The 27358-nt window shown below is 35.0% G+C and overlaps 1 protein-coding gene and 1 long non-coding RNA gene across 3 annotated transcripts in view; one reads left to right on the top strand and one right to left on the bottom strand.

Moving 5' to 3' along the window:
* LOC115438835 (glucosidase 2 subunit beta-like) overlaps positions 1-27358 on the bottom strand; it is a 479883-nt gene that overhangs the window by 200467 nt on the left and 252058 nt on the right. The window lies entirely within an intron of this gene.
* Positions 8551-25831, top strand: LOC115438837 (uncharacterized). Its single transcript, XR_003938168.1, has 3 exons — positions 8551-8660; positions 20278-20281; positions 25820-25831. It is a non-coding gene; the product is annotated as an uncharacterized LOC115438837 (long non-coding RNA).

Raw genomic sequence — 27358 nt, forward strand, 5'->3', positions numbered from 1 at the left:
AAATTTTTTTATTGCCCCACCCTCTGAAGGGAAGGCAAGGGGTATTGTTTTTGGTTCAGTTTGTTTGTTTGTTTGTTTACATGTTAACACTCTAGCGGGAAAACTATTGGTTAATATGTAAATATCATGTTAATTTCAATTAAAAAATGATTCGGTTTCCGGGTGTGTCCACACATACCGCACCATGTTTCTTTTAAAACTCTTTCTTTTAAAAATGTTTCCAAAGTGAAAGAAGGGAAACTTTAGTAAATTTAGGTTTCTAATGAGGAAAAAATGTGCCAAATATGTAAGTTTGGAATTGCTTTTAAGATACAAGATCAAGTTATTGATATCTACATTGAAAAAGTCACTTTTTCTTCAGTTTTCTGTTTTTTTTATACAATAACCCTCATCTTTAATCTGAGCTTTTATGAACATCTACATGATCAGTGAATTAACCTCCTAAGAGCCCAGCTATGGGTTTTCCAGTTATGGGTTGAGTTTCACAACTTTATACACACACAAAAAAAAAAAAAAAAAAAAAAAAAAAAGAAGAGAAGACAACTTTCCACCACAATGGACATTCCATAAAAATTAAAAAAAAAAAAAAAAAAAAAAAAAAACTGCATCTGAAAAAACTGTTGCATCATGATGTTTCCAATATAGGCACTTACTTAAAAAAAAAAAAAAAAAAAAAGCTTGTACTTTGCTGACATTTCCTGGGTCTTAGGAGGTTAAATATAGGAAAAAACATGGTTTAGACTGAAAAATTCAGAGGATAGTATTATAGTACAAACTGATATTTCACTTAAAAGGTTAAATGTAGAGAGAAACTCATTTTGGAGTCGCACACAAAAATAGTTGTAGGTATTAAAGTGTTAAGATTTCAATTTCATTTTAATACCTTTTTTAAAAGAGTGAATAAGCAAAAAAAAACTATCAGGTCAGATCACAGTGTTCTAGAGATTTTTTTCATTACCCCACCCCCTGAAGGAGAGGCAAGGGCTATTGTTTTTGGTTCAGTTTGTTTGTTTGTTTGTTAACACTCTAGCGGGAAAACTGTTGGTTAATATGTAAATATCGTGTTAATTTAAATTAAAAAATGTTTGAGTTTCCTGGTGTGTCCTCACATACTGCGCCAGGTTTCTTTTAAAACTCTTCTTCTTCGCTTGTAACGTTCATCAACATCCTTTTTTTTAATTCATGTGACACTAGTTGCAGAAAAATGTCTTTCCATTGCAGTTTTCTGTGATATACCAATTGCGCTACGCCCGAAAAAACACAACTTTTACTTGAAAAACAAGAGTTTTGGCGAAATTGTGGTTTTTCCATTAGGCAAATTTTTATGCGCAAGTTATATTCACGCAATTTGATCCAAAATGGAACACATTTACCTCAACCATGATGCTAACTAGGAAATACTACTGGGTAATTTACGACTTGTTGAATATTAACCTGTTAGTAGTTGAATAAAACATACTACTTAGCAGGTTACACGCTGCAGTACCAAAATAACAAAGCCATAACACGCATATTTTAAATAAGTAAACATCCTGACTAGCATACATAATTTACTTAAACTGTCTGGTTAGTGTGAGCAGATAACATATATAATATATAACGCAATACAATAGTAATACTCTGCTTCAACGATGATATGAAACTTCACTTCCTGTTCTAACAATAGGCACAAGTCAGTGGATTAATAAATACAATCTAAATACAATAATAATACAATAATACCAGTTTTCCTTGCAAAGAACATCGTTTTATCCGAAAATATATTTTATTTTTCCACTCATTTTAATCTCCTCTAAAATTGATTTAATTACCGAGACTATTATTATTATTATTATTATTATTATTATTATATATTTATTTAGGTGGGACACTGCACACTCATCAGCACATTTATAAACCTAGAGGCACTGCCCACAGGCTGTCAATCAAACAGACCCCGCCCTTAGTCAAGCATGAAATGAATACATCCAAAAAAAACAGACTAAAAATCAGACCCAACCAAACAAAATCAATGCTTTATGTTCCCATATTCCTAGCGCCGCCCCCCCCCCCCCAGGACTGAAGACTGAGATCACCGCCCACAGGCTGTCAATCAAACAGACCACACCCTTAGTAGAACATTAAATGAAAATACATCAGTAAAAAAACAGACAAAAAATCAGACTGAACCAAGCAAAATCAATACTTTATGTTCCCCTATTTCTACCCCCCACCCCCTCATGAATGAAGACTGAGAGTGCAAATCCTCCAGAGGCACCGCCTACAGGTTGTCAATCAAACAGACCACGCCCTTAGTAAAGCATGAACTGAATACATCCAAAAAAACAGACTAAAAATCAGACCCAACCAAACAAAATGAATACTTTATGTTCCCATATTCCTAGCCCCCCCGCCCCCCCACCGCATGAATGAAGACTGACAGTGCACAACACCTACAAGCACCACCCACCAGCTGTCCATCAACAGACCACGCCCTTAGTAAAGCATGAAATAAAAACATCCAAAAGAACCAGAATTTAAAAAAAAAAAAATCAGACTAAACCAAACAAAATCAATACTTTATACCCCCCCCCCCCCCCCCCCCCCCCCCCGTGAATGAAGATTGACAGCGCAAAATACTTAGAGGCACCGCCCACAGGCTGTCAATCAAACAGACCATGCCCTTAGTAAAGCATGAAATGAATACATCCAAAAAACCAGACTAAAAATCACACCGAACCAAACAAAATCAATACTTTATGTTCCCATATTTCTACCCCCAGCCTCAACCCCCCCCCCCCCAACTCCCCCAACTCCCCCCTCCTTGAATGAACACCGAGAGCACAAAACAAGTCAGAGTGTGATTTATGCTTAATCTGGGCGCTCCGTTTCATGAGGCTGTAACTGCACTTTCATTTCAGAGAGTAGTTTGTTACACACCCAGAGCCCTGTAAAACCCTCCGCTCCATGTCATGATATAAGGGGGTGGGGGTGGGTGCTGGGGTAGAAATATGGGAACGTGAAGGATTGATTTTGGTTGGGTCTGATTTTTAGTCTGGTTGTTTCGGATGTGGGGTGGGGGGGGTGGAGGGTCTATGGGGGACCGGTTTGCAGGTCCTCTCATTTCCTGCTGAAGTGTGTTCCATTCCAGAGGTGCTTCATGAAAGGTTTAATATACGTTTCAGCTGAATGACACATCAGCCAATAATATGCTTTCTGTTGTTTACAAGCAAACACGATTTTTTCCCTCGTTTTTTTCTTTTTTTTTTTTTTTTTTTTTTTTTTTTTTACCGGCAGTCTGTGGCTTTCAGGCACTCTTTCAGAAACGCGTAAAGAGCGTCACATTATAAATTCCCTGGTCTATTATTACCGTTGCTGTAATGACACGTCCCACACAGCCGGTGCCAAAGAGCTGGGTTTGGGAACAGGCCCAAGGCGCTACGCTACACCTAGCTAACCGCACCGCACTGATTGAAATCTGGAAAACCCAAGAGCAAAACCTGGGCTGCTTCTTTTTTTTACACATTCATTCACTTCTGCTCTTTTATGGATCTCGTAGGACCGCTCTACAGCTTCGAAAGCACATGCTAAACATCATGAATTAGACTTAACCCTTTATAGGACACTCATAGAAATACTCATTCATTTCAACCTTCGTGTGTTAGCAGAGGACATAACAAGATTTTATTACTTTTGTGAAATTTTTCAGATTTTTTTTAATTGTCATGTAGAAAATCAAGGTCAATGAAGATGTCATATTTGGTTCCTTGCCCATAAGTGAAAAAACAAACAAACAAACAAATCCAAGAAGTTTATATAAAAAATACAAGAAAAACACATGTAAGGTGAAAGGAACATGTATTTTAGAACATCAAGTTTTATTTCAACATAATAATAATAATAATAATAATAATAATAATAATAATAATAATAATAATAGTGATGATGATGATGATGATGATGATAATAATAATAATAATGAAATGTTAATTTATGTATTTTCTTGTTTTCTGCCACAAACCTGTTGCTTATTGAAGGACACCACAAGACTTAATTAGTTTTGTGATTGTTTTCAATTTTTTTTTATTTGTCATGTAGGAAATAAAGGCCAATGAAGTTAACGTATTTGGTTCCTTGCCTGTAAGTGACAAACATAAATCAATAAATAAATAAAATAAAAATTAAATACAAGAAGTATATATAAAAATACAAGAAAAGCATATGTAAGGTGAAAGGAACATGTATTTTAGAACATCTCGTTTTACGCCAACATAATAATAATGATAATAATCATGATAATAATAATAATAATAATAATGAATGTTAGTGTATGTATTTTCCAGTTTTCTGCCACAAATCTGTTGCTTTTTGGAGGACAAAACAAGACTTTATTAGTTTTGTGAAATTTTTCAAAATATTTTTATTGCCATGTAGAAACTCAAGGTCAATAAAGTTACCATATTTGGTTCCTTGCCCATAAGTGGTATTATAATAATAATAATAATAATAATAATAATAATAATAATAATAATAATAATAATAATAATAATAATAGTCCGAGAAGTTTATACTAAAAATACAAGAAAAACACACATAAGGTGAAAGGAACAGGTATTTTAGAGCATCACGTTTTACTTCAACATAATAATAATAAGAATCCTTATAATAATGAAATGTTAAGTTATGTATTTTCCAGTTTTATGCCACAATCCTGTTGCTTATTGGAGGACATCACAAGACTTTATTAGTTTTGTGATTTTTTTCAAAAATTTTTATTGTCATGTAGAAAATCAAGGTCAGTGAAGTTACCGTATTTGGTTCCTTGCCCCTAAGAGTCAAAAAAATAAATAAATAAATCCAAGAAGTTTATCTAAAAATACAAGAAAAGCACTTCTAAGATGAAAAGAGCATGTGTTTTAATGTATTTTAGAGCGTCACAGTTTACATCAACATAATAATAAAAATAATAATTATAATAAGAAAATGTTAATTTCTGTATTTTCCAGTTTTCTGCCACAAACATGTTGCTTATTAGAGGACATAAACGTTATTACTTTTGTGAAATTATTCACATTTTTCTATTGTCATGTAGAAAATCAAGGTCAATGAAGTTACCATATTTGGTTCCTTGCCTGTAAGCAGCAAAAAAAAAAAAATTCCAAGAAGTATATAATAAAAAAATACATGGGAAAACACATGTAAGATGAAAGGAAAATGACTTTTAGAACATTAGACCCACATCAGTGCTGCTCCAGACCCCTGTCCACACCCACATTCTCCCTTTGAACATCATTCCTTACATTAGTACCATTACTTCATGGTACCGAACAAAGCAGGTCCACTCACTGTTCATGCAGAGGTGGACCTTACAGACCCTGGAGACCACATTGGACCTGAGAAATTGAGACTCACTGTAACTGTTACTGTCACTGTTTTGTAATGTATGTAGAAATGACCATATATAGTCACTTGCCCGATAAAGGGTTAAGGATGCGATTCTCAAGCACACAATTATCTTGAAGAATGGTGCTTGACAAGTTGCAGTTGCAGTGGCCTTGAACGATATGTCACCAGCACGAGATAGATAGATAGATAGATAGATAGATAGATAGATAGATAGATAGATAGATAGATAGATAGATAGATAGATAGATAGATAGATAGATAGATAGATAGATAGATAGATAGATAGATAGATAGATAGATAGATAGATAGATAGATAGAATAACCCTCAACTTTAATCTGAGCTTTTATGAACATCTACATGATCAGTATTGTTTTTGGTTCAGTTTTTTTGTTTGTTTGTTTGTTAACACTCTAGCAGCAAAACTATTGGTTAATATGTAAATATCGTGTTGATTTAAACCGAAAAATGATTCAGTTTCCTGGTGTGTCCACACATACCACACCATGTTTCTTTTAAAACCCTTTCTTTTAAAAATGTTTCCAGAGTGAAAGCAGGGAAACTTTAATAAATTTAAGGAAAAAAATGTGTCAAATATGTTAGTTTACAATTGTTTTTCAGATACAAGATTGGGTTATTGATATCTTTGTTGAAAAAGTCACTTTTTCTTAAATTTTCTGTTTTTTTTTTGTTTTTTTTTAGATTGACCTATTATATACCTATACCACAGGTGTAAAACATGCGGCCCGGGGGCCAAAACCGGCCCACCAAAGGATCCAATTTGGCCCGTGGGATAAATTTGTGAAATGCAAAAATGACACTGAAGATACGAACAGTCAAGGAAGTTAAAATCATTTTAGGTCAATTCAATCTGAAGTGGGTCAGACCAGTACAATACTATCAGAATGACCTATAAATAATGAAAAAAAAAAAAAAAATTCTCTTTGTTTCAGTGTAAAAAAATTCAAATTACACAAAAACGTTTACATTTACAGACTAGCCTTTCAGAAAAAATGTGAATAAGAGCAGCCTGAAATGTCTTAAGAGAAGTATGTGGAACTGTACCAATATTCTGCCGCTTACTAAATGTTTTGTGTATTTGTAGATCCACTGTGATCTTTAAGTTGTGATGCACATGAATAAATGATAGACTACGGTGCAGTATTGTTAAAAATTGCACTTACTTTTCTTAAGAATTTTCAGGTTGTTCTTATACAGGGTGACACAAAAAAAAACGGGAACTTTTTAACAATCCAATAAAACCAAGAGTGATGGAAGAAAAATATTTTATTCATAGTAACTGAAACCTTAAAACATGCCATTTAAGAAACAATGATGGAATTTTCATTTTTTAAAAATGACTTCCTGTAGATGGCGTCCTCCTGTACGAATGCGTTCTAGAAATCTGCTGTTGAGATTCCTCATTGACCGCTGCAACATCTCAGCTGGGATACTATGAATTTCATCCTGAATTCTCTGTTTTAACTCATCCACAGTTCTTGGTCCAGTCGTGTACACTTTACTCTTGAGATAGCCCCACAAGAAAAAATCACAAACGGACAAATCTGGCGATCTAGGGGGCCAGGGAACGTTACCGAATCTTGAGATCACACGGTTACCGAACAATTCTCGCACAGCCGCCAATGGTTACTAAAATGGGGGTGTGTTTACTTGCTCAAGGTCACTGTCTCGCAGTGCTGCCACTTACTCATGCCTGCCAATACGCACTTCAAAAATTCCCGTTTTTTTGGGTCACCCTGTAATTTTAAAAAAATGAAAATTCCATCATTGTTTCTTAAATGGCATGTTTTAAGGTTTCAATTACTATGAATAAAATATTTTTCTTCCATCACTCTTGGTTTTATTGGATTGTTAAAAAGTTCCCGTTTTTTTGTGTCACCCTGTATATATATTATATTATTTTACTGGTTCGGCCCACTTCAGATCAAATTTAGCTGAATATGGCCCCTGAACTAAAATGAGTTTGACACTCCTGCTTTATGGGATTAGTTTGAATATGACAGCGAAGATATGAAAAAAATAAAAACTAAAATAAACTAAGCATTTAGAAGAAAAGGAAAACAAATACAAAGGAGCAAGCTTGCTCTAAAAATGAATTAAAACGAACTGAATTAGAGAAAAAGAAGTTAAAACTAAAAACTAAACTATAATGAAAAATCTAAAACTACAGGGTGACACAAAAAAACGGGAACTTTTTAACAATCCAATAAAACCAAGAGTGATGGAAGAAAAATATTTTATTCATAGTAACTGAAACCTTAAACCATGCCATTTAAGAAACAATGATGGAATTTTCATTTTTTAAAAATGACTTCCTGTAGATGGCGTCCTCCTGTACGAATGCGTTCTTGAAATCTGTTGTTGAGATTCCTCATTGACCGCTGCAACATCTCAGCTGGGATACTGTGAATTTCATCCTGAATTCTCTGTTTTAACTCATCCACAGTTCTTGGTCGAGTCGTGTACACTTTACTCTTGAGATAGCCCCACAAGAAAAAATCACAAACGGACAAATCTGGTGATCTAGGGGGCCAGGAGTACGAGCACTTCTTGGTCGTCCTGTTGGTTTCTTCTTTAGGGCAGATCCAGTCTCTTCAAAGTTATTAATCCAACATTTTATCGCGTGTTTTGATGGAACAGCACCATGACGTCCTAAGTTGTAAAAATGTCGGAACTCCCTCTGCACAGCTGTCAAACTATCACCGTTTTTATAAAAAAAAATGTATGGCTAACGTACGCTGTCGCCCGTTCCACTGATCCATGGTTACTAAAATGGGGGTGTGTTTACTTGCTCAAGGTCACTGTCTCGCAGTGCTGCCACTTGCTCATGTCTGCCAATACGCACTTCAAAAATTCCCGTTTTTTTGGGTCACCCTGTATTTTTATGTTATGTTCAAGTACAGTTTGTAGATGTAAACATTTTCTTTTTTTTTTTTTTTTGAACAAAATTTTATTCACATTCATATTTCAAGCTTTACAATATGTACAATCCTTACACATCCTTAATGTAGAAAGCTACATATCTTTTATAACATAAAAAAAAACAAACAAAATAAATAAACAAATAAACATAACTTCTCGGCAAACTGGTGCCTCAAATCAGTGTACTGTTACAAGGTCTAATTTGCATACCTAATATATCTGCCTACAATTATTTTAATAATTACCGTATTTTCCGCACTATAAGGCGCACCTAAAAGCCTTCAATTTTCTCAAAAGCCGACAGTGCGCCTTAGAACCCGGCGCGCCTTATATGTGAACTACGGAGCCGCCCACTCCATTTTCTCCCGTAGAAGTAGCGCGCATTTTCATTTCCATTTGTGTGCGTGTGTAAAGACCCCAACATGGCTCCTATCAAGAGACACGCTTACAACGCAGAGTTAAAACTGAAGGCTATCAGCCACGCAGTTGAACATGGGAATAGAACACACGTTCACCAAGACAGAGAGGCAGCACCGAACAACGTACGCCACTATCTGCCAGTGGATAGTTAATGCCTGGGCTGATATATCCGTCTCAACTGTGGTCCGAGCTTTCAGGAAGGCAGGAATTGTCACTGAACTGCCCGACAACAGCAGCGACACTGACTCGGATAATGACTTGGACGAGACGGAGCCGGGCATGTTGGATCCCGTATTCGCCCAACTGTTCAATTTGGACACCGAAGAAGAAGAATTCGAGGGGTTTGCTGATGAGGAATAAACCGATAAAGTGAAATTTACGTGTTTCTTTTGTGTGTTTACAGCTGAACAAGGTTGGTCATATTGTGAATATGGACATTAACGTATGAACAACGTTGAGTTATTGTTAAATTATTACTTCTTTGCACTATTTCGAGACTTATCATATTGTGATTGCACTAACGTTTGATTTACCGTAACGGTATCAGACTGTTTCTTTTACATGATTAAAATCTTGCACTAGCGGTTATACCTTGCTGTCGCGAAAATACTATGTCACTGACATTACCTCGGGAGAATAATAAAACAGCTGTTTATTCATTTTAGGAGTGAACGGAGTTGTCAGAATGCCGGTTTGTATTCTATTAATAAAGTTTGACTGACTTATCTGACTGTTTTGTTGACATTCCCTTTAGCGCAGCTTCATCTAGTGGATACATAACGCAATCCCAGCCACTACTGTAGCTTCTATGCGCCTTATAACCCGGCGCGCCTTATAGTGCGGAAAATACGGTACATAAAAATACAAATAATATCACCCCAGCGTCAGACTCTCAAATGCTACAATATCAAATCCAAATGGGTTACTAAAGGATTCCACCTCTTCTTGAACAAATCAGTGCTAAGGTTTAGGTTTGCTGTTATTTTGTCCATTGTGTAGACCCTCACAATTCTTTCCTTCCACTGAATTATTGTTGGAGGAAGTGATTTATACCAGGATACAGTTATCATTTTTTTTGCTACCAAGACAAGAATTTTCAAAAGATATTCTTTATCCTTATTTAAAAAATTAGCAGGGAGCACTCCAAAGATAAAAATCAGTGGGTCAAATTCAATGTAAGTGTGTCGTATTTTAGAAAGTTCCCCCCTAATTCCCTCCCAGAAAGACTTAAGTTTTGGACAATCCCAAAAATTGTGTGGATGTAAACATTTTCATTACGAAATGTTACTTTTTTCACTCAAAAACAGAGAAAACTTCGGAGTTGATATTATTCACAAGTTTTTATCCTAATATTTTACAGGTCCGGCCCACTATATTTCATATTAGGCTGTATGTGGCCCCTGAACTAAAATGAGTTTGACACCCCTGGCCTATACCTTTGACTGCGTCTGTGAAGTCGTCGATTATGAGGCGAAGTCGAGAAATTACAACGCACATCACGGCGGAAAATACAAGAATAATTACACATAATTAAAGTGGCCCCTTGATTCTGCAGCGTCATTTGTCAAATTCTACAACAATGAGCTGCGTTATTTGTTCCATTCCCCTACCTCTGCTACTCCATCGGAGGAATTTTTGCATGAATTTCTCATTCATATGCATGTACGATCATGTTTAGAATAAAAACATGGCGGCGCTACAGCATCCCCACGGCGCCAGAGCGAACATGGGAGGATATTTAGCCCGTCAATACACATGAGTGGGAAAGACAACAGTGTGTGATTGACTTGTCTAATCCAATTACATTAAAAAAAAAAAAAAGTTGTTCATTTCAGATCGACATTAAGCTCCAATTTGAAGATTTTTTTTTTCTAATTAGCAGACGGCGACAAACTAATTGTTACGTCTGGTGATTTGTACTGGACGTCAAAAAAAAAAAAAAAAATCTAACTCTATCTTCCTGTATAAAGTGTGCAGATCAGTACATTGAGCTCGCTTACATTTGTTTATCCACAGTTGTATTTAACAGCCCTGACATTTACTAAAATTGATTTCCTTCACAGCCTTGCATTTGTTTGAACATACAACGGCGATGACTCTGTAATCCCATTTTAATTAGAAAGATGTAGCGAGCATGCTAAGCTCACGCGCTCTATTCCCCGCAGCGATGCCACACTGGCAACGAATCAATCACCAAGGCACCAGTTGCCAGAGCAACGAACAGGGGGCTTCTGCACTACTGTCTAAGTGGTAAATGATTGCCGGTGTAACTCATTGGCGAATGTGAGGAGTTTTTATCTATCTCTCCGTCTCTCTCTCTCTACATTCTCAACCCCCAACCCCCCCACCACCACCACCACCCACCCACCACCCCCCTCCTCGTCGCATATCCAGAGAGTTAATTAAAAGCAGCCAACATGAAATAAATCTAAATCTGAGTAGAAATGAAAATACAGTACAAATTGAATTCCCATGTCAAGGGGTTTGAGGCTAAGGCGGATAGGTGTGTGTGTGTGTGTGTGTGGGGGGGGGGGGGGGGGGGGGCAGGAAGGCGATAGTAGTAAAAAATGAATATGCAGCGGGAGAGAGGTGTGAAATGAAGAAAAACACACTGGAGCTTCAGAAGATGCCGGTGAATGGACGAAGGGAGGGGCTGATGAAAGGAGCAGGTGAATCTACAGGACGGTTTCACGCGCACGTTTTAGGTTTGAACTCGCACTTGTTCCCAAAAGTGTTGAGCAGGTGCTGGTTTAGCTGTAAATGACAGGAAAGCGCTTTTGAATTTTCATTTAAACCTGGGTCTCTGGTGAGAAGTAAGTCACCGAGGTGAGCTCAAATAATGGAAAATGTCAAAAATACAAACAGCTCAGTTGAATTCTTACCGCGTTGGTTATGACATGAGGTTTGATTAACCCATAAAGAGCCAAACAGCCACTGTGTTTATTAACCCTTACATGCATACTGGTCACTACAGTGGACAGCTATTCTACAGCTGTTCTCTTGTATATTCATGGATTTTGTTGTTCTTTTCATTGTTGTTGGTAGGGCCGCTCGATTATAGGAAAAAAAAATAATCACGATTATTTTAGCAATAATTGAAATCACGATTATTAAAAACGATTATTTTTTAACCTTAAAGTTGTTTATTTTTTTCTTGCAAAACAATGTAAAATATACTCTTTAAACATAAATAAAGCTTTTAACCACTAAAACAAAGTATGTTCACTTTTGTACGAAACAAAAAAATCTTTGAATGCAAATAAGTGTACTGTAAATTCAAGTATGTTTCCTTTTGTAAATAAATAGTGCACTGTAATTAAACTGCTATAGACTTGCCATAGAACTGTAGCAATAAAAAAAATAAAATAAAAAAAAAACTCATGTAAAGTGCAAATTATAAATTCAAGTATGTTCAATGTAGTATGAAACATAATAAATTCAGTGGCGTGCCGTGAGGTTTCAGTTAAGGCCTTCTGTATACATCAGCCATCTAGAAAACGTACGTTAGGGTTATACGGGTTAGGGTTAGGTTAATACGGGAGTTGCAGCGTAAAGAGATTCGGAAACTGAAGATTGCATTGCGGACGAAGTTGTTTTTATGTGTTTTAGTTTTTCATGAGATTATGATAAAGGTGGCGGTGGTTAAACTTCAGATGGTTACAAAGGTTTGTTGTGTTAGCGGTCGGTGCGGACACAACTACGAAACACTTTTTGCACGTGATGTGTTTTTGCTCTTCGTCTTCTTCATCAAACCCAAAGTGATTCCATACAATTGAATTGGACTTGCCTTTTTTGTTGTTTACCAAGCACTTCTGCTGTGATTTTCCTGCCATTTTTCCAGACCGCTAGGTACGACTTTCATCTTGGGGTGGACCTGTCGGCTAGCTGGCAGCAGTAGCTTAGAGGGGGGCAGGGCTGAGCAGCTCATGGTAGCTTGCGTGCGCGTGAATTAAAACGACTCAAAATTAATAATCGTTTTTTCTCGATTACATAATTTTTGTAATCGTTGCGTGTAATAATCGAAATCGTAATTGAATTTCGATTAATTGCACAGCCCTAGTTGTTGGTGTTTTTTTTTTTTTTTTTTTTTACACATATCTTTATTAAAGTTTTAAGACACTACATATCTTTTCTGACATGAATTGGTAACATTATGAAGATCTCTCCTGAGGATAAACCCCCAGAATCACAAGCCCTCTCCATAGTTTTCACACAATTTATCGGTAAATACATGTTTCTGTGTGTCAAAAATTAAACATGTGGTGTCCAGGTAAGTGAACATTTTTGCAACTTCATGAAAAATAGGTTCATAAGAATTTACTTTTTTCATTATTTTTTTTCTGTATTTAAAAAAAATATATATAGATTTTTTTATGTATTTATTTATTTATTTTTCAGAAGAAAATTTTCAATCGCGTTGTTTTTTTCATGCCTAAAGAAGAATAAAAACACTCAGGAAAAAAATTTGATTAAGGTTCTGAGAATTCGTGCATGAGAGGGTTAAATACGTACACCTCTTAGCGTAACGTAGCTACACAAACTAGCATCAGTTTGCACTGTAAAAAAAAAAATCTGTAATTTAACAGAATTTTCACTGTTTATTTTACAGATTTTTCCTGTATTTTTAAGATACAGGAAAATATCAACAAAATGACAAAAACAGACTGTGATTTTACACGTCAAATGTAAAATAACACGAAAAAACTGTAGCTCTGAATAACCATAAAATTTCAGTTTTTTAAAAGAAATGTTTTTCTTTTTCACAGAAAAATACAGTTAAAATACATTTGCAAAAGTATTGTAATTTCACAAATATTGCTTTTCTATTTATGACATTAAACTGTTAATTTAAAGTTTAACTGTAAAAAAATAAAAAATAAAAATAAAACAAGATATAATTACTGACAATTAACCGTAAAAGAAGTATTTCGATGGCCAGAATACAAAACCTCCAATCAGAAAAAAAATCCCTTTTTTCAGGAAACAAACAAAAAAAAAGTTTAGTTTTTTTATAGTATGCTCTAGGAGGTTTTTGTCAGGTGACCTTCATGTCATAAGAAAGGGCGGGATTATCTTGCAGATCGACTGAAAATGTGGAGTCATCCTTGTTCTCACCATTTAATGTGAAAACTCAAAATCTAAAAATTTGCAGATAGGAGGTTTTGTTTTTTGGCCATCGATTTGTTCTGTAAGTTTAACAAGACTTGTTTGTTAATTGACAAATATCTGGTGTATTTTTTTGTATTACGGAAGGTTTCACAACAAAAATGTTGAATAAATGTATTTTTGTGAATGTATAACATGTATAAGCACTGATAAACTGTCCAAATACAGCTGAGCTGACAACTGAGTCTCATTGAAAATTTATTTATAGGTAATTTGATTGTTTTAATACATGAAAATATTCTTTATTAAACATTAAAAAGTCAAAAAAAAAAAAGCAAAATCTCATATATTTTAATTACGGAAAATTACCGTATTTTTATGAGATGGTTATTTTCCGTTATTTAACAGTGTTTTTTTGGCACCCCTGCTGCCGGAATATTACCGTTTTTTCATGTTTTTTTTTTTTGTTTTTTTTTTACAGTGTGATTGGTTATTTTTAGGGATGCACCGATACCGATACCAGTATCAGGTATCAGTCCGATACAGAGCGCGAGTACTTCTACTTGTACTCGTAAAAGTGCTCTGATACAAACACACTGATACCACTTTATGGCAGCTCGGCATTCACAGTTAAGTGCAGCAGGTACGTGGTGGAGGAGTAATGTCAGCAGTGTGGAGATTTTTTAAAATAAACGACGGTGAAAAAAGTAACGGTGACTGAAAGTTACATTAAAGACACAGACAGATATAGACAGATAGGGGTGTGTATGGGCAAGAATCTGTCGATACAATACAAATCACAATCCTAGGATCACAATACGATATATCATGATATTGTTGGAAAGAAAATTTTTTGTTTGTTTCTTTTTTTTTTTTTTTAATGATTATTTCCTGGAAGAATTGAATTACAACAGAAATCTGCACAAATACTAAACACATTTTTATTTGATCAGAACAGGATCTAATGTTACATCACAAAATGTTCCTGTGTTAAAACTTAAATTATGTTTTACAGACATTACAGTTTAAGATCCAGCACCCTTAAGAACAAGCCCCTTCACTGGAGACTGACTTCCTGTTTCAGTGTCACATGATTTCTCCACAGCCCCGCCCCCTCAGGAGATGAACAACAGATTCTGCCCCATTTATTCTAATGGGTAAAATGATTGTGACTCACAGATTTCACCCAAATCTTTTGGCTCAAAGTCACCCACGTCAAATTTAGACCCATTTTCCACGTGTTATATTCCATCTGACATTCAGTTAGTAAAATGAAAGATTTAAGATGCATAAATTAGGAGAAAATGGACTTTCTATGAGAACTGTGAAATGAAATCTCATAAGATCTGGAAACACAAGTCTTGTTTAGAGGAGGTTAAAATGAGTGGGAAAAAAAAGTAAAGATATTTCTAAAAAAAAAAAAAAATAGTGTTCATTGCAAGGAAATATTTTTTATTATTATTGTATTTTGAGTTAATTAATCTGCTGATTTATGCCCATTTTAGAACAAGAAGTGAGCAGTTTCACATCATTGGTGAAGCAGAGTATACTTTTGTATTGCATTATATATTATATATGTTTTATGCACACACTAACCAGACAGTTTAACTGAATTATACATATTATGCTATTCAGGATGTTTACTTATTTAACCCATAAAGACCTAAACAGCTATTGGTGACCAAAAGCATCTACTGATCTAAACTGTTTAATAACGTCTGATCCATTAATCCTATCAATCCATGTAAATAATTGGTGTAAAATACAGTTTGTCATCTTTTCATGGTCATCAGATATGACCCATTTGGACGTTCAGAGGCTCCATAGTTACCGTGGAAACACCGTCATCTTCTACAACATTGATTCACCAGTAAAACCCATGGAGTTGGATCAATGACAGTGAATGGAGACACTTGGTTTATGTTGAGTTAATGATAAATTTGACAGAAAAAGCCAGTTCTTCTTCTTCAGTTTTCTCTGTTTCTGATATAATAACCCTCAACTCTACATGATCTGTAATTAAATATAGGAAAATATCTGATTTGCACTGACAAAATGCAAAATAAAGGATAATATTATAATAAAAGGTGAAAAAATCACTTAACAAAAGTTAAGTTAAATAGAGAGAAAGACATATTTTGGAACTGCCACTCTAAAATACATGTTCTTTTCACCGTACATGTGTTTTTTTAATTTAGTTGGATTTTTTATTTTTTTTTGTCACTGAAGCAAAGACCTTGACTTTATGTACTTTCATACTGACGTGCCTACTTTTTGGGTTGAGATTGTACTTGTTATGTGTGGTAGAAAAGTGTATTTTAATAACTGTATGAATGACTGAATGCATAATTCGCAGTAAATTATGTTTTACTTACAGAAACGTTCTCAAAACATATGAAAATCACAAAAGTGCACGGATATCACACAAAGTTTCACCAGAATCATTCTGCAGGGTGTCCCATAAGTCTCCATACATAGGAAAAATAAACGTTTCTTGACATAAACCATTTTTATTGATATAATATGCTCTATATGACTTCCATTTTGTCGGGAACACATTTCAGTGCGTGTCTGCTGAAGAACTATAAAGAAGAAATATAAAGAAATACATGTTAGAACCATATATGTGTGGAATGTATTATGTCTCCTATGTATGGAGACTTATGGGACACCCTGTATATTATATATGTTATATGCACAAACTAACTAGACCGTTTAACTGAATTATACATATTATGCTATTCAGGATGTTTACTTATTTAACCCATAAAGACCTAAACAGCTATTGGTGATCAAAAGCATCTACTGATCTAAACTGTTTAATAACATCTGATCAATTAATCCTATCAATCCATGTAAATAATTGGTGTAAAATACAGTTTGTCATCTTTTCATGGTCATCAGATATGACCCATTTGGACGTTCAGAGGCTCCATAGTTACCGTGGAAACACCGTCATCTTCTACAACATTGATTCACCAGTAAAACCCATGGAGTTGGATCAATGACAGTGAATGGAGACACTTGGTTTATGTTGAGTTAATGATAAATTTGACAGAAAAAGCCACTTCTTCCTCTTCAGTTTTCTCTGTTTCTGATATAATAACCCTCAACTCTACATGATCTGTAATTAAATATAGGAAAATATCTGATTTGCACTGAAAAAATGCAAAATAAAGGATAATATTATAATAAAAGGTGAAAAAATCACTTAACAAAAGTTAAGTTAAATAGAGAGAAAGACATATTTTGGAACTGCCACTCTAAAATACATGTTCTTTTCACCGTACATGTGGGTTTTTTTTCATTTAGTTGGATTTTTTTTTTTTTTTTTGTCACTTAAGCAAAGACCTTGACTTTATGTACTTTCATACTGACGTGCCTACTTATTGGGTTGAGATTGTACTTGTTATGTTGTCTCAAAACATATGAAAATCACAAAAGTGCACGGATATCACACAAAGTTTCACCAGAATCATTCTAGTATCGACTGGTTAGAGAAATCATATGTTTTTTATATGCTTTCCTCATGTATTTCTTATCTTACAGGATTGTGTACCTTTGTATTCTACTCATACTCTAAAATTCACCTATGAGAGAAATATTTTCCATAATTTATTAAGACTTTTACACAAAATTCCAGACTTTTCAAGGTCTGGAAAACAACATTTCAAAATTCCAAACTTTTTAAAGGAGTGATATTTTGCATTTTTAAATGGAATTATGCATTTCAAAACATTTCCCTGTGGTCTACATAAACTGTAAATGCTCTGCTTGGGTCTGAATTCTTCATTAATTCAACTCCACAGGTCCATCTTCAACCCTATTTCTGAGTAATGACACCAGAAAGGTGGTTTTGAGCGCTGACCCTTTAAATGCAAATGAGCCACTTAATGTCCCACCTCTTCCAGGTTGTTGACCGTGCTTTCTGTCCCGTTCAACCACTTGTGTTCGTTAATACAACCAACAACTGAACATTTTAGGTAATCGGCTCAAAGTTTGGACATATTTTCAGTTTTTACTACAACCGCTGCTGCCGATAAACAATTATGTCATACTCAGAGAAATGTTCGTCGGAAGTCTTGACCTTATATGTGCAAATGTCGTGACAAAACTAGTTATAAAATGCAACAAATTAATTAGAAATTTAAACAGGTTGTAGAAATCCACTCGATTTTTGCCAAAATTAATATAAAGATAGTTTTGCAGCACCTGGAGGGTTCAAATTCAAACTGTATGAACTATTAGGGTCCAAATACACAAATAAATGAACCAAAGACTAATAATAAAAGTGGGTTTAGCAAAATATGACCCCTTTAAGACTTTCACAACCGGCACAAACACCCTGTATTATCACCAATCTTTTAACCTGTTTTTTCATTATGGTATGGTGTGTGCTGCTTGACATTTTGGCCTTGGTCTCAATGAGATTTTTTTCTGGTTAAATAAAGGTTAAATTAAAAAAATAAATAAAATTTAAAAAGCCAAGTCATCCAGATGAGCCGTCAACACTGGAGCATGGATCAGACTTAATGCATCCCTTCTTACAAAAAAGAAAAACAAAAACAAATGAATGGACAAAACAAACACCAAAGGCCTGTTGATGTTCTTGTGGCCACCATAGGGGATGGCAGTTGGTTATTTAGTAGGTTTCAATGTAGAAATTATCTTTAACTAGAAAAGCACTCAGAGAGCGCAGACACCCCAACCCCCCAATCACCACCAACACTGAATCATTTGTTCCTTGTGTCAGTATCGTTTCCTGAAAATTTAATAAAAATCTGTCCTTAACTTTTTGAGTTATCTTGCTAACACATGCTCAAACAGACAAACAAACAAACACCCCCCCGCCCCCCATCACCGCCAAAATTTAATCATTCGTTCCTTGCGCCATTATCAACATTTCCTGAAAATTTACTTAAAATCTGTCCTTAACTTTTTGAGTTATCTTGCTAACAGTCAAACAAACAAACAAACCCAGATGAAAACATAACCTCTTTGGCGGAGGTAATGAACGCAAACATAAAATTCTTACATTAACAAGTGTTCAGAGATTCGCAAACCTCCGCCAAGCAACCCGAACAGTGTGCATGTGTGGATCGACTATTTCTTTTTAAATTCAACAGTTTCCAGGTTGTTCCATACAGTAGAAAAAGTTGAAGCTTGGTACCAGTCATGTGTTTGTCAAATTATGTTAAATTCCAGTCAATATTTGTTGAGTTATAATGAAAAATGTGTCGTAAATGAGATTTTCAATGTAAAATGGAAATGTCCACAGAGGATGTGGACATTCCACAGTGGATGTGGACAATTTTGTGCCAGATACAAGATATTGTTATAAGCTACGGGTGAGATCAAATTGGAGGCTAATCAGAGTCGTTTTGAATTTTTTATGAATTGATGATGAGAGATAGGAAAATTGTAGATTTTGTGACCTTGCTGTGACCTTGAACTTTGGCCTACTTGGCCCAAAATTTAATGGGTTGGTCCCAGGGCCTAGGCCAGGGGTCGGCAACCTGTGTCTCCAGGGCCACATACAGGGGTTGGACAAAATAATGGAAACGCCTTCACCTCAAGATGATAATGCCCCAATCCATACAGCTAGAATTGTTAAAGAATGGCATGAGGAACATTCTAATGAAGTTGAGCATCTCGTATGGCCGGCACAGTCCCCAGACCTCAACATTATTGAGCATTTATGGTCAGTTTTAGAGATTCAAGTAAGACGTCGATTTCCACCGCCATCGTCTCTAAAAGAGTTGGAGGGTATTCTAACTGAAGAATGGCTTAAAATTCCTTTGGAAACAATTCACAAGTTGTATGAATCAATACCTCGGAGAATTGAGGCTGTAATTGCCGCAAAAGGTGGACCTACACCATATTAAATTAGATTTTGTTGATTATTTAAGGTGTTTCCATTATTTTGTCCAACCCCTGTATGGCTCTTTGGCATCTGTCCATGGCTCCTTTGGTCAAAAAACCTAAGGAACATTTGAAATGATCTGAAAGAGTCATTACTTTTTAACACTGTTATCGGCCTAAATCTATTCTAACTTTGTCCATCAGCAGAAATGCGCAGGCTTTACATGGAATAAAATATTTTTTTCCACAGCATAAAAACCAAAATGGATTATTTTCTTCCCAAATTCAATACAAGATGCTCAGTTTGCATTTGGTTGTAGTTTGTAAGTAAGCCACTATACATGAAAGTTGTGCTTTTTCTCCATTGCGCAACGTAATTATGTTTTAGAAAAAGTGTCCATCATTTAAAAAATTTTACAAATCTTGAATGTTTTCTTTCTTGTAGTTGTATAATTTCATAAATGCACCAGACATTGCATTATTATAATGGAAATACAAAGTTAAATAACAAACTAATCCCAAATAGGCTACAGCAGAGCAGTCACCTCATGGTAAAATGTAGATGGGTTTACATTTATTTTCATGGCTCTGGTCAGATTTCTTTCTTTTTTTCAAGACAAAAATGGCTCTTTGGGCTGTAAAGGTTGCCGACCCCTGGCCTAGGCCTATCTGTGGGTACAATTTGGAAAAGATGGTTGGAACAGTTTTCATGTAAAGTTGCTAAAAAACAAACAAACAAACAAAGCAAAGTGATCAAAATACCTCCTGGCGGATGTAATAAATAATAGTAGGATATTTTCTTCTGTGTCTTCATGAATTTAAATGCTATTCCGTCATTGTCATTAGCATTTCACAGCTGAAAAGGTTAGCTTTTGTGTGCAGTGGTTCTAGGGCTGCTCGATTATAGGAAAAAAAAAAAAATCACGATTATTTTAGCAATAATTGGAATCACGATTATTAAAAACGATTATTTGGTAACCTTAAAGCTGTTTATTTTTTTCTTGCAAAACAATGTAAAATATACTCTTTAAACATAAATAAAGCTTTTAACCACTAAAACAAAGTATGTTCACTTTTGTACGAAACAAAAAAATCTTTGAATGCAAATAAGTGTACTGTAAATACAAGTATGTTTCCTTTTGTAAACAAATAGTGCACTGGAATTAAACTGCTGTAGATTTGCCATAGAACTGGAGCAATAACAAAAAAAAAAAAGCTCACGTAAAGTGCAAATTATAAACTCAAGTATGTTCAATGTAGTATGAAACATAGTAAATTCAGTGGCGTGCCGTGAGGTTTCAGTTAAGGCCTTCTGTATACATCAGCCATCTAGAATACGTACGTTAGGGTTATACAGGTTAGGTTAATACGGGAGTTGCAGCGTAAAGAGATTCGGAGACTGAAGATTGCATTGCGGGCGAAGTTGTAAACAGAGTTGTTTTTATGTGTTTTAGTTTTTCATAAGATTATGATAACGGTGGCGGTGGTTAAACTTTAGATGGTTACAAAGGTTTGTTGTGTTAGCGGTCGGTGCGGACACAACTACGAAACACTTTTTGCACGTGATGTGTTTTTGCTCTTCGTCTTCTTCATCAAACCCAAAGTGATTCCATACAATTGAATTTGACTTGCCTTTTTTGTTGTTTACCAAGCACTTCTGCTGTGATTCTCCTGCCGTTTTTCCAGACCGCTAGGTCCAACTGTCCTCTTGGGGTGGACCTGTCGGCTAGCAGGCAGCAGTAGCTTAGAGGGGGGCGGGGCAGAGCAGCTCATGGTAGCTTGCGTGCGCGTGAATTAAAACGACTCAAAATTAATAATCGTTTTTTCTGGATTACATAATTTTTGTAATCGTTGCGTGTAATAATCGAAATCATAATTGAATTTCGATTAATTGCACAGCCCTAAGTGGTTCTGGGTTGGAAAGAGTTGACGAACCCAACAAAAGCTTCACAATTTCAGATCAGATCTCCGCATTGGCAGAAACACAACACACACCTCTGTATAAAACAGCAGCCCAGCGCAGTATTTGTCATTTCAGTATTTCAAGAACTCAATCGGGGGATAGACTTTATAACGCAAACAGCCAGATGAACAACCAGTGTGTATCTGCAAACACAGTACAGCACACCTCGCATCCACTCATAAAACAACAGCGGTTTAATAAGTGCAACATTTTTCTAGTTCCTTGGCATTAAAAAAAAGTTAATGCATACGAGCTAATGCAGCCACTGGATTCTTTTTGGATTTGGCAGATGTTCGTATGCTGGCGTTTGCTGCTGGGAGTCAGTGCACAGAAATCAAACCAGGCTCTTTTAATGCATTACATTTGAGGAATTGGAAACAGGCCCAAACCCACTTAATGGGATTATACCATTTGGTTTATTTGATATGGACAGCAGCAGGATGGACAAACAATTTATGAAGGAGGAAATAAAACAGTAAACCACTCTCTGGCTGTAGATCTTAGACCCAAGCTCCAATGATTTAAAGGCATATTTCACTTATTATTATTATTTTTTTTTTTTTAGGTAGAAACTGCACATTAATCTTGTGTTTGAGTTCATAACGCAAAGTCTACTCCACCCATGAACGTTCACGCTCAGTTTTTATGTTTATGTCTTTATGTCCTACCTCCTCCCATCTGATTATACTCTCAGAAACATTGAACTTTGGATTTAAGACTTGAAGAAAGTAATAGGACTAATGCAGCAACCGTAGATATACTTGATTAAGCTTTGTTAATCATGATATTAATCAAAGGTTGAGATATTAAAATCCAGTTTTCATATTAACCCTTTCATGCACTGTCCACTCCAGTGGACAGTTATTCTCCAGCTGTTCTCTTGTATATTAATGGGCTTTGTTGTTTTAGTTCCATATCAGCCAACACAGTGGACACTGGTGCATCATCCCCATACACTGTAATTCAGACCATTACTGTAACTTTACTGTTCTTGATAAACCTGATCTGCAGTGACATGTTTGAGTGTAAATCAATTGTTATTTGTTAGACAAGAAGGTTTTTTTTGCATATTATCTCCATGAAGTGGGTAATTACTAGCATTAGAATATGTTAAAATGTGAGAAGATATCAGATTAGCAGCATTAAAAATGTTTTTATTTCATTGTTTTCATATCACTTTCTGATATTGGGTTTTAAACACCTTTCTTTACTTCAAAAATTAAATGCATGGATATTTTTGTAACTCCATAGAAAAAAAAAAAAAAAAAAAAAAACTCGATCGCATTGTTTTTTTCATGCCTAAGGAGGAATAAAAACACTGAAGAAAAAAATCTTGACTAAGGTCCTCGCAATTCATGCATGAAAGGGTTAAAATACTGCAAATATAACTTCATTTGGATTATTTCACTGCAATACCAGTTACAACATACACCAGACGAAACTCAGGCACTCACAGGTAATGGATATAAGTTTTATTCACACTGTGTTTTGTAAGATAGTCACATTATGTCATTACATTCCTACTAAATAGCACTAACTAATACTAGATAAAGCAAAAATAAAGGCTAATTTCACATTATGGTTAAGTTAGCCATCAAGCTAGCACTGACCTCTGATTTTACAGTCATGGTTTGAATGTGTTCAAGTTGTATAATAGTAGAGAATCTGAAAAGTAGTTGTTTTTTCACTTCTTCCTGCTTAATCAGTAACTTTAACACCATTCATAGTTGACATCTGGGAAGGTATACAACAGGGGTGTGAAAATAATTTTGGTTCAGGGGCCACATTCAACCCAATTTGATCTCAAGTGGGCCAGACCAGTAAAATAATGACTTAATAACCTACAGTATAAATAATGACAAATCCAAGTTTTTCATTTTGTTTTAGTACAAAAAAAACCCTAACTAAATTATGAAAATATTTACATTTTATAAAAAAGATGTGAATAACCTGAAAAAACAGAAATTTCATTTGAAAAATTAGTGTAATTTGAACAATATTATGCCTAGACTTATTATTTACACATGTACATTACACACAATGTTACATAAACATTTGGTAACAGGCAGAAAATTGTTAAAATTTTGGAGTTTGGAACTGAAATTTGAACACATTCAACAATATTACATCTCTTATTATTAACACATAAATGCACCAAACATTTAGTAACAGGCAGAATATTGTTCAAATTGCACATTTTGGGTTGTTCATCTTTGTTTTTATTTATGTATTTATTTGCATTTTATTGTGAAAGAATAGTTTTGTAAATGTAAATATTTTCACAGTGTAATGTTACTTTTTCACTTAAATTTTTTCCACACAATTTTTCACAAAGAAAATTTGCAGTTGTCATTATTTATGGGTTATTGTGTTGTTATTTTTACTGGAGATCACACTGGTCTATATGTGGAACCTGAACCAAAAGGATTTGGACAACCTGGACTGTTCAGGTTAATTTTTGCACTTTCATCCCGTGGGCCGGAATGGAACCTTTGGAGGGCCACATTTGGCCCCCGGGCCAAATGTTTGAGACCCCTGGTATACAACATATGGTAAGCAATAGCTACTGTTACACTCCAGCTAACGTTAGCATTCAGCCACATCTGAGCTAACATTACTGTTTGACAGTGTTTTGTAATTTCAATAGGAAGAACTGAAATCTGACACTAACATTATTTATTATGTTACAGTATCCTTAAAAGTAGATGTTTGTTCCAGTGTCCCTACAGATTTTCACCGTCCAATGTCTTTTCAGGCAGCACGGTGGCTAGGGGTGGAAGAAAATATCAGTTCTGCCATGTAGAATCCAATAATGTAATAACGGCTGATAACATAATAAACTTGAAATTTTTAAAATGTAGTAATCCAATAATGTAATATCTGGCCAACAACATAATAAAAGTCCTGAACTGATAACGCAATAACTTTTGGCAAATAGCGTTATAACTTATTGGCTGGTTATTACGTTACTGGCCTGGTAAAAAAAAAAAAATTCTTTGCAAATGTAATAACTGAGCCAATAATGTACTAAGTTACAACGTTATTGGTGAAAAGCTATCACGCTATCGGTTCAGGACTTTTATTATGTTATTGGCCAGATATTACATTATTGGCCTATTACATTTAAAAATGGCAAATTTATTCCGTTATCGGTCGTTATTACGTTATCAGTTGTTATTACATTATTGGCTTCTACATGCCATATATCGTGATATTTCATTTCACAATACTGTATCGATATTAAAAAGTACCGTATCGATATTTTTAGGTATTTATTCAAATGCAGATATTGTGGAGGTTCATTTTTGTTTTTTTGTTTTTCTTTTTTGTTTATATTTTATTTATTATTATTTAACACTCTTTTATTAAATAATGTTAGTTCCTTCGTTGGGATTGCACAAAAATAATGTTCTGATGTTAGTTCTGAACTGATAGAATATGAACATTTGAACAGGATCTTAAACTGTAATGTCTGTAAAACGTCATTTAAATTTTACCACAGGAACATTTTGTGATATAACATTAGATCCTGTTGTGATCAAACAAAAATATGTTTAGTATTTGTGCATATTTTGAGTGTAATTTAATTCTTCAAGAAAATAATCATTTAAAAAAAGAAACAAACAAAAAATTGCCTTTTAACAGTATCATGATATATCGTGATATATATCGTATCATGAACCTAGTATTGTGATTTATATCGAATCACCAAATTCTTGCCAATACACAGCCCATCTCTTCATAATGTGACCTTTAGTTCTGCTTTTCTCTGTCTCGTTCAGTCAATTCTTTTTCAGTATCCATAGTCCCTGAGTGCCTTCAATAGCAGCTCACTGCTCCTACTGTATGTGCAGTGTGCTAATGCTAATTGCTAATGCTATGTACTGTGAGTGTATTAGAATGGGTAAAATGCAGACTGAATTTCCCTATGGGGATAATAATGAGAGTTAACTTGCAACCTTGAACCTTTTCAGTTGCTGATCAATCATAGTGCGATTGTTGTGGATGATGTTGACATTATCTTTCAGATATCAGCACTTTGGGTTCCCAGTAGTAACGTAACATTAGAGGGGAAATCGCCGTCACATGAATATCATCCATTAACATTATTAGCTTGGTGGTTTGCATAAGCGAATGTTAGATCAATACTGAAATATATCAATCGATGAGGTCACCACAGGGCCTGTCAATCAAGAAAAATAAAGCTGTGTGGGTGAAACGCTGCTGTAATACTGATACTAGACAGGTTTATATTTAAATTTAAATGCAAGGGAAGTTTTAAGCAAATTTTCAGAAAATATGCAAAAGAAAACAAAAATGTGTTCATGTTTCCATCTGTTGTAAGTCGAGTTAAAGAGTTGGTTCTTTATCATCACTAGGGATGTGACGATATGAAAATTTCATATCAGGGTTATTGTGACCAAAATTATCACGGTTATCATTATTATCGAGGTATTGTTGAAATTGTGCTCAAAATGTTCAAAAAGTACTGATACACACAATGAAATAATGTAACCAAGTGGTATTAAAAATAATAATGATAAAAAAATAAAATAAAATAATTGGCACAATGTACTTTCTCTTGGCAGAAACATTCAAATATTAACCCTTAGTGGTCTGAGCCTTTTTTATCCATTTTTCAGTCCTTTTGATTTTGCCTTTATATACTATATAAACAAATGTTTACTATACCCATGTTTGGGATCTGTTTTTTCAGCACTTCATCTATATCATCTGCCTATTATTTTTTCACTTTAACCTACTATATCAACACAAAAGGCCAGAAAACACACACACACACACAAAAAAAATATAAAATCCGACTTAAAAAATGTATATAATTTATTGCATAAATAACACACAGATGCTTAACGAACCTTTTCAAAGACTTTAAAAGTGAATATTGGTTCCAAATATTAGATATATAAAATTAAACTTCCAACAAAAAGATTTTCTAACTTCCGTCAACACAACAGTCCGAAGACTGTATGAGTGCAGTAAGCCGCGGATCTAAAGAAATAATTAGGGAGAATCGGATTTCATAAAATCACTTACTAAAGACAACAAATCACCTTTAAAAAACTAGCTACGTGTGACCATGGAAATACAGTGACTATGCTAAGCTAAGCTAACAGAAGGGCTGCGAGAACCGAATAAACGTTTCTCATGTAAACCTTTATTCGGGTTTAACATTTCCATGTAAACAGAAGAGAAAATACTTTAGTTCCAGATTAATTTCTTCTGGAAAAATAAATCGGATTTCAAAAAGATCACGTAACCGTACCCAATGTTCCAGAAAAACAAGATCTCTGTGGCCAAATTCTCCCTCTGAAAACCTTCATCTTGCCCCTGACTTGTTACCGTCTATGGAAATTGCAGCGTTTTGCAGTGCTTGAGATATCCAGGGCCAAAAAAGCCCTTTCCAACAAGCTCTTTGTAAAATAGAACACACATCACATTGGCCCGAGAAACTAACGGTGTGCACTCCAGCAAACTGAGGTTGTCCATCTGGCAGCAGGTAGCGGCTGTCTATCCACTGGGATCATTCCTTCCTACTCTTCTGCCTCCCACCACTGTCTCTCCAATTAAAAGTTACACATCAGCCTCAAGTCTGAGCCAGACTTCCAGATGGTTGGAATGATAGAGCAAGCTTTTCTTCTGTTGCATTGTCAGTGGAGAA

The sequence above is a fragment of the Sphaeramia orbicularis genome, chromosome 18, assembly GCF_902148855.1.
Source record: "Sphaeramia orbicularis chromosome 18, fSphaOr1.1, whole genome shotgun sequence".
Classification (NCBI taxonomy): Eukaryota; Metazoa; Chordata; class Actinopteri; order Kurtiformes; family Apogonidae; genus Sphaeramia; species Sphaeramia orbicularis.